The following is a 10,000-nucleotide window of genomic DNA, read 5'->3' as shown; positions in this document are numbered from 1 at the left end:
CGTCAGTGCATATATACTCATCATAAGTGCGTGCGTGTGTGAGAGAGAGAGAGAGAGAGAGAGAGAGAGAGAACAATTAAAGCAGCTAATTTCGTGACGCGCAATCTTATCCAAATACTTGTCTTTGTAAGGATTCGTTGTTGACTTTTCCGAAAGCCTATGATATTTACCAAGTATTCAATAACGGTGTAGAAAGAATTCCTAATATATCAGATAATTATTTATAATGGCGAAAATTATACCATTGGTTGAAAAGGCTACTTGTGGTTGTCAAAAGTGTTTGTGTTTAATGGAAATACAGTCATTCCGAGCCATATAGCCGTTTATCATTTAAGCTTATGTCGATTCCTCCGTCGGTGCTCTTTTGCATCTATAATAAAATAAATATATACAAATTATAAAAATAATTTTAAAAAGATATACAGTACAGTACTGTTTCTACTTCGTGGATTTTCACCTATCGCGGGAGGTGAGTGGCTAGAATGTAACACTCGTGATAGTCGAAGTCTTACTGTAATTATAGAAGCGTGGGTGTCTGGGGAAGCGGTTCATTTCGTCAGGAAATGGTTCGTAGGAGTTTCGGTCATGGTGGGTAGCTTGAGACAGTGGGTAGTTTTCCTATATCAGTGTCTTCCTTGCGAGAGAGCAAAGCAGAACTTGACAGATTGTAATTTGTAAAAAAAAAAAGAGCACACAAAGACGTGTATGTATGTGTGTGTGTCTGTGTGACTACCTGTAACTTTCCATAGGTTTCCGACATGAAGCCAGAAAGATATTACAATTTTCTCCTCGTAACCATGCTTAGTACATATGCAACTCAGAGGACGACATTAAAAGCCAGAAGAGTGCTAAAACCAGACACTAATTTAATTGAAGTAATAAATAAAAATCACCAACCAAGAATAGTCGGAACAAAACCGTGTGGTAATGTGTTACGTTTTTTCTACATCTTATTATGATAATCCACGAAGACGGCGGCTGTTACCTGATGTCTCACTGTTTATAATGCATAAATAATTTACAAGGTGTAAGAGCAATTTTGGCTATCGTGTTTCGCTCGTAACCGGTTAATCTTTCCGCCACTTTTGAAATCTTATTGATATTGACGTAGAGACAGAAATGTCCTAAACTCTACACGGCCACATTCAATACATGCCAGAAATTTATTTTGCTTGTGTAGGTGATGATCTCAAGTTCAATAAGCGATAATTTTGACGTTCATTAATCACAAAATTGCTACCCAAACATAATTCAAGCTTTGGATGTCGGCTCAAGAGACAATTCATTCGTTAAATATTCATATCACATGTAGCACTCGTATGTGACAACCTGAGAAGCTATTAAACATGTTGGAAGGCAGAATCACAGAAAGCTAATTCACAAAGTTGCTAAACCGTTTGAGAGGAAGTGAGACCGTGCTATTTTCACCATTCTGGGCTCCCTGCATTGGATATTGTAGCCTTGTTACTTATTTTGTCTCTCTGTCTGTATGTATATAATTTTCTTTCGAAAAATAGAGAGCGTATATATATATATATATATATATATATATATGTATATATATATATATATATATACACGACGTGCTTCTTTCAGTTTCTGTCTAAGAAATTCATTCACAAGGCTTTGGCCGGCCCACGGCTATAGGAGAACACACTTGCCCAAGATGCTACAGAGTGTAAATGAACCGGGATAGCCATGTAGTTGAGATACTAACTTCTTACCACACACTCATAAGTGTGTTTTTCTGTATGTTTATGTGCGTACATGTCTCTCTCTCTCTCTCGCTCTCTCTCATATATATATATATATATATATATATATATATATATATATATATATATATAATGTACAAGTTTCCCCGTGTGTGTTTGTGTGTTTGTGTGTGTGTGTGTGTGTGTGTGTGTGTGTGTGTGTGCCTATCGCATCAATAATTTATAGCATTCCATGAATCTTAATTGAAAATTATAAATTCCGAAACATTTGCTCTTTTATCGAAGTAATTGCAAAATTCAAAGATAGAGATTTATACAATATACACTTGAAAAATATGAACAACTAACTCCTATGTGAAGGAATTGTAGCTGAAATCTAAGTAAAGCAAATTAGATTTCTCGGTCATGTGATGAGGAGGGAGGACGTGAAGAATTTAGACATGCCATGAAAGAATTTAGGGAAGAGAAGCGAAGAAAGTAGAAAGATGATATGAATGTGAAGCCTGAAGAATTGTTTGGAATAAAGAAGCATTAAACATCAGGAAGCGAGACCGTTGCAGAAAACAAAGAACAGAGGACTTTGGTAGGACATGATTGGGTTTGTCTTACATTGGCCAATGATGATAGGTTCCGAAACGTTCGACAGTTTGAAATGAAACCACAACTTCTGAATATTAGGTATAAAATGTATATTTTACGGACGGCAGCGATTACGTATTTCCAATCATAAAAGCACAAACTGGTGAAATATATCATATAGATTCTTTTCCTGTTTTTTGGTATTTAATAAGACTGAACACAGTCGGCTGCCCTATTATAACTTGTCCCAGTATCTCTCCATAATCATACACAATTGTTTTCCAAAAACTCACTTCCTATAATCTGGCCCCATGCAGTAAAATGGTCAGAACGAAATAATCTTTGTATATAGAGATCCCCTGGAGTTAAACAGCCAATCATTTCCTTCCACTCAGCTACAAATTCTTGTAGACACATTCCAGTGGATAGTCAGTTAATGAGAGTGAGAAGGAAACTTTGAACGATACCACTATCATAATCTCTTCTAACAACATCATTAGAACATTTCATTTACAGCGAGTGATAATGGTTTCTTTACAATGATACTTCCTAACATGTGCCCTGCATGTTCCGCATTTCCGAAGGAGCAGCATAAGAAAATATTTTCCTTATATTACACTAATTGAAAAATGCATAATACATTTCAAGGTATGTGTCCGTTTGCTTCTTAATCATTTGTATAGAGAGCGTTGGTAAAAATAACAAAGGCCTTCAGATGTGCGTGATCAAGCATCGGATCAGTAAGGAGAAAATTCGAACTCTCACACAGGGCCACACACACACATAACCCCCCCCCCCCCCCACATATATATATATATTTATGTATAAAAGTATATACATATATACGCATAAGCATATTCGCATATACACATGTTTAATTTTTCACTATACTTTTGTTGAGTACAAATTCATTACTATCAAAAGAAATTGGCGATAAGGAAGTTAAGAATTATTTATTATTAACAAATTGGTTATCTATGCTTCTTACACCCGTTTCAGTTAATACTGAATAATTTCATTACAAATTTGTATATTACATTTTAATTTATATGACATGAGCATAATTTCATCACAGAAAAAAATGTACCTTGGGATGTTATATGTGGACCTATCAATTCATTTTAGCAGACTTTAAAATGAATTCATTTCAGCAATCTCGGTACATGTTCTCATGTCATCTATATAAAATTTCCCCCATCGATCTCTATCATCGCCTTCAAGTGCCAGGCCCCAAGCTTCAATCAGCTCTTGCTATCACACGTAAAATTTTCTTTCACTCCTCTCAGTCATTTCTTCTTCACATGCCCTCTCTCCCTATGCACCTGCAGAGACCACTACAAACAATGGTGTGGAAATCAGGGCGCATCTATACTTTTTTACATCCCATAGCCATTTCATACCACAGTGCATTAGGATTTTCAATGTCAGGATGTCGTCTGTTAAATTAGCAGATCCCTACATTCTCACTGTTTTCTGTGATATGCCCTTCAACATGTGGTGGTGGTGGATGAGTTATTTCATCTGGTAGATGCGGGCTGACATCTCTATCGGTAGCAGGGGATGACTGATTTCGCCAACTCTCCTCTTTATTCAACACAACCTTAGGAGCGGCTTTGGCAAAAATAACAACGAAATTTCATAAGTTGAAATTAGAAGAGCTAATTGCACACTATTAGATAAATATGAATAAGAGAAAACGTGCTGCAACCAATATATATATATACATATATATATGTGTGTGTGTGTGTGTGTGTGTGTGTGTGTGTGTTAAAATCACGTTGTAGAGAAATACGTTGGAAGACATTATTAAATAATGACTAAGGCAGGTAATTATTTCTCGTCTATCTTCCTCTTTCACTTTTTTATGATGATCAGTAAATTTTAAATTTATTGTTCGACCATCACAAATGGTAAATGTTTATAGTTCTATCGTTCTTAATTTTTCTGAAAGAAAAAAAATCGTTTACATCTACTGCACATTAATTAACTTGGTAGACATTTAGCTGTCACATAATTTGCTATTTTACGAAAAAATATTTGTCTAATCAGTTATTTTCATTCTATCGTCTCACCTAAATTTCTATTGTGTTAATTCTACATAACATCACAAACTATGTTAAAGTAAAGATAATGCTATTAAGAATGTCTTATACTTTCAGTACAAGTTGTTTGGAGAGGACAGGACAGACCGACGCCAGTACTTGACTAATATATTCGTTATTGACCTCGGAAGTATGAAACTCAAACTCGACGTCTACAACATTTGAGTTTACGGAAGAAATAACAGTAAACCTTTTGTCTGATGTACCAATGACTCTGCCAACTAAATACATCAACAATAATTGCACTCTCATAATGATTCTGCTTCTTATTATGTTACTTAGGCTGTCAGTAACGCTTTCACGTGATTAGAGAAAAAGAGGGTGACAGTAAGATATCGGAAGTATTTTGTCCGACGCACTAATAATGCTACCAGCCCAACGCCTTCACAATGATGCGTGATGAGTATTTTCTAGAATTACAATTAAATATCCAATCTAAAGTTACCAATGATATTCATGTTTTTCTAACCTAACTTAAAATTAATAAACACATCTTAAAACTTGGATTAATTCTCTTATTAGTAGTAGACGGAGGAGGAGGAGTATTATATTGTTGCTGTTGTTGTTTTTGTAGCTTTTGATATTTTTAGTGTATTTATTGTTTGTTTCTATAATAATTATCTCTTTTTTCTCTTTCTTTATTTTATTTATTTATTGATTCATTTAAATTTCTAGTTCTATATTATAAAACTATATATCTATATATATGAATAGCTATATATATATATATATATATATATATATATATATATATATATATATATATTATATAAACATACATGCATATGCACAGACACTCGCATGTATATATATATATGTAACCTTTATATGGATATATTCCTTATTATTATTATTATTTTGTTTCAGATTATATTTTGTACATCGTTATCAATTTAATATAAAACCAAACTGAAATATTGATAGGAATTGTTTCTTGTATGGTAATTTTTCAAATATGAATTTATATTCATCTATTTCATTTTATTTTATTTTTCTCAGTTTCATAATTTTTCTTCTTTAAATGAACGAGACGTGAATTTTAACGCCATAAACGACATTAAATGCACTCAGGCGTGACACGAATGGAGTAGACACAACAGAAATAAACAAGAAATATAGCAAGCCACTATTTTAGTAACGAGCTAACTAGATAAATATACAAATATTAATATTTAATCTCTTTGCTGTTATGGCTAGTTCTATTAGCTTTGTCACTGTTTGTTTCGTCCTTCCTGAACGAAAGTCATATTTCTTCTTTATGTAAATTATTCTTCAATTTTTGCATTACTTACAAGTATTTATTTTCCTTTTTAATTTGAGTTTGTGTGTTTGATTTCTCTTAAAATATTCAAATTTTCATAATCTTATATTTGATAATATTTATTCTGTTTAGTCTTTTTTTTTCTGTATCGTCTCCTTCCGCTCCGCTATGAGAGAATTTGTAATTTTAAATTTCATAAACTTTAAAGAATTACTAACATTATTTTTGTTCTTCTAGCATAAAGATATTATCATTAAATAAATGTGAGGAGCGGAATAATAATTCTATAATAATAGTGTATCGCTCAGTATAAAGAATAGTCCTAGATTTTGGCTAAATCTCTCATGTTTTAAAGAAGATTAATTTAGTAATTCTTCTGTTTTACGTTAACTGTGATTTTTGCGATTGTTTCACTGTTTTAACTTTCTTTTATTTTCAGGAAGTATATCGCTAAAATGTCGTTCCTTTCAACCACAAAATTACTATGTTACTTTGATACACAACCAAATAATTGGAAAGTTACCTATTCGTTATAATGCCGCCTGAAACAACTATCATTATCCTGAAAATTGCTCAATTTTATATTACAAAACAATCTTTACAGTTTACAATAATTACAATCCCCAGAGGAAATTTCCACTTCTAAAACTTATCATTATAAATTCATAACACATATATAAATATATTAACATATACATAATTATAAATATACACAAATGCATGTGTGTATTTATATGTTGGCAGATGTTTATATATACGTGTAGGCGCACACAGATGTTTGCAGCTTGCTGCCTTTAATGTATGTAATAATTTTACGTTTGTAGTTTATATTATCATGTTTTTAAATATAATGCCATGCATGCATGTAAGAAGGTATGTTATTATAGTGTACTTTTATTGGTATTATATTGCTTGTGCGTGATCGGGATTGCGTAGTTCATGTATATTACTTTCTTTACGGAAATATTTGAGTTGTTATGAGCAAATAAGGTCTAAGAGTTTGTGCAGTTCTTTGATGTTGAAAGCGTAGTGATCTCTATAAGATTGTATGTAGTTTTGATGGCTACAATGGTGGAATCTTCTCAAAAGCATATCTGTTAAGGTGAAATGCCAAAGAAAATTAAATGATCAACAACAGCACTATCGAATTTGTAACAGTAGCAGCAGAACCACAACGTTCCCTGAAGCAATACTTTCAATGTAAGAAGCCTTCGAAAATATAATAAAAATTAAGATGTTTAAGATGATAATAACAAGATCGACAGGAGCAACAACAGTTGCATCTGTTATTATAAACATTTCTAGGTCTCATGGCCTGCTAGAAATAGCAGGCAAATAGCTTTAAAACTTTTGCAGGAAACAAAACAAAAAACGAGAGAATACGTTCGATGATGTGTTGAAAGATGCTCTTAAAGTGATAGGATGATCTTGAGCGAAATAGTTTCGATCATAGTTCAAAGCTCGACCGAAAATCGCATTGGGTAAGAGAATTAAACATGTAACTCTATAATAGCTGGTTTGTGACTAAATCGAGAAAAGTTAAATAATTCCAAATGTGTTTTGAACATTGTAGAGTAAGATAGCCTACAGGTGACAATGTAACTTCTTTGGTAAAAAAAATAAAAATAATACTTTTAGTACTTAGATGATAGTGTTTGTTTTATGTTTTATAGCGATTCTTTTCTATTACTGTTGTCAATTCAAGTCTGTATATACTAGCGATTATTTTAGAATCATCTATGCTTAAATGGAATCTTTGAGTTGTTCGGTTACCAGCATAAGAAACGTTACTTCCGATAAAATGCGTCTTTAGCTAACATTTAATGAAAGTTATTTCTTGACCTGCTACGATTAGCAGCTACATACCCTTTTAATTGAACACTATGGAAAAGAAAACTCGATAACGGTGTTCTAGATTCATTAATACAGAAATGAGAACCGACAGACAAGATAGTAATAGGTGGAAAGTCATTAATCACAGGTTGACAGATTCAAGTTGTCCCTTACGCTAAACATATTTACTTGACAAATTAAGGTGTCTAATATTTGTTCTACTCTTCTCTGCCGCAATGTTATACCGTAGGTTCTCTGTTAATGAGTGTAGAGAACAGCGTCTTTTGAATCAGCAAAGAAAATTTCTTCACTGTGATATCTGTGATATAGCTTACATACTGTGATATAGCTTACACACTGTGATACAGCTTACACACTGTGATACAGCTTACACACTGTGATATAGCTTACACACTGTGATACAGCTTACACACTGTGATATAGCTTACACACTGTGATACAGCTTACACACTATGTGATAGATATTTGCCTTTGTAATGTTGCAGTGATCAATATGGCCAAGCGATTCAAACTGTGGAGTTGAAGAAAACTTGGGAACGTAAAGGAGAAGAGGAATAACTTTCAGAAAACTTTAATTAACAAGTTATCAAGTTCAATTCCACAAACCAGCGTGTCTCCACCAAAGCAAAATAAAAAAAAAAAGAATGCATAAGATAATCACATTTGACGTTCATGCATATATTGTAATAATTTGGTATTAAGAACAAATACGAAATAAGTAAATTTTAACATTTGTTGAAAGCTTTTAATAAAAGGATTTCGCAGTATATTAATGACAACGTGATGCATGTTGATACCTATCTGTAATGGTGAATTTTTAGACTACACCAACGGATTTAATTAACGAAGGCTAAGACAGATAAATTTACGGAAACTGAAATCGACTCATTAACACTACAATTGCGCACAAGTGACCATTTTGTACATCGCAATTACATTCAGGTTTATGTCAGCACTATAAGCGAAAATTTGGTGTGCGTATGTATAAGCATTTTAATCTAGTTTTTATACGTAAATTTTTATAGCTTAATCTGCTTCGCGATTAACCGTTCTAAAAAGTAATTCTATCCTGTTCTCTCAGTTTCTAAATTATTACGATATTATACAAATCTCCCACGCACGTACACGCATATATATATATATATATATATATATATATATATATATATATATATATATATATATATATATGCATGTATGTATACATACACTCTTCCCAGCAATATTCATCTGTATTTATGTGTGGAACTGTATTTATAACAATCTCTCTATGTATATGTGTATACCGGTAAACAAAATGTTGTTTTCCAATCCATTTTCTTTTGTTTTCCAATATTTCCAGTGTTAAATTTCAAATCAATAACACTAGAAATATTTTATAAACTAAAAGTTGATTCAAAATAACAGCAAAAAGAAACCAGGAAAATGTAACAAAAATTATGAAATTTTAGATATTCATCTTTATTGATCTGAATTCGAATTTCAGATATTTCTTCTTTATTTATTAAATATCGATTTAGTTTCTAATTTCTATTGCTGATTTCGTCTCAATCAATTCCAAGTTATGGAAAGTCTTCCATTGTACAAATTTTGAAATTTCTTGAAATTAAAAGAAAATAAACTGTAGGAATATTTTTTTGTAAATGTATGTGGAATACATACTTTCTGTCACAGACATACAGGTGCATAAATGAATGCAGGAATGTTTGTGCACACATGGGAAGATTATATAGGTGTGTATATGTGTGCAATATACACATATACATAAAGGAAAATAGACAAATAAATAGATAGTGCTGAGGCTTTAAATTTTATTTCCTGTTACCACTTTGTGCTGTAGAAAACGTTGTCAATAGAAGTTCTGAAATAGTTTAGATTGGAGCTCAAACTTGGCATATGTTTACAAACTCTGCAATTTATATTCATAACATTTTTTAAAAAAGGATCATGCATCGAAATGTAAATTAACATATACTAACACAAACGCGCAAGGTGTGTTTTTGTAAATTTGGATTCAAACCTGGACCCTAAAAGCAAACGATACGGCCAAAGAGCAGTATCGATTCGAAGTTTTATGTAGATTGCAAGGTAATGGTTTCTGTCGTTATGCCTAACTCATCGTAAAGTGAAGACCAGCAGGAGTGACATCCAGGCTATTGCAAAAAGGCAAGTCACTGGATTTGATTAAAACGAGACAATGAAATATGTCTAAAATAATATTGAGAGAAGTCTAGTAACCGGTTTATGTCGCAAAATCCCGTCGAGGAAAGAACGCCGAAATGGCACGCATTCTCTCCTGATGATACTCATACGCTTGCTAGTGCCTTACATGCGGAGATTTGATATGGGAGCACTTGCATCTGCACGTTGTTCGGATTATATATATATATATATATATATATATATATATATATATATATATATATATATATATATATATATATATATATATATATATATATATATATATAGCGTATTATGTAAAATAT

General features: G+C 32.3%; 1 long non-coding RNA gene across 1 annotated transcript in view; it reads right to left on the bottom strand.

Moving 5' to 3' along the window:
• Positions 1-10,000, bottom strand: part of LOC149131571 (uncharacterized) — a 415,346-nt gene that overhangs the window by 134,073 nt on the left and 271,273 nt on the right. The window lies entirely within an intron of this gene.

The sequence above is a fragment of the Octopus bimaculoides genome, chromosome 20, assembly GCF_046866305.1.
Source record: "Octopus bimaculoides isolate indiv1 chromosome 20, ASM4686630v1, whole genome shotgun sequence".
Classification (NCBI taxonomy): Eukaryota; Metazoa; Mollusca; class Cephalopoda; order Octopoda; family Octopodidae; genus Octopus; species Octopus bimaculoides.
The sequence above is the reverse complement of the archived record's forward strand: the minus strand, read 5'-3'. Positions and strand labels throughout refer to the sequence as shown.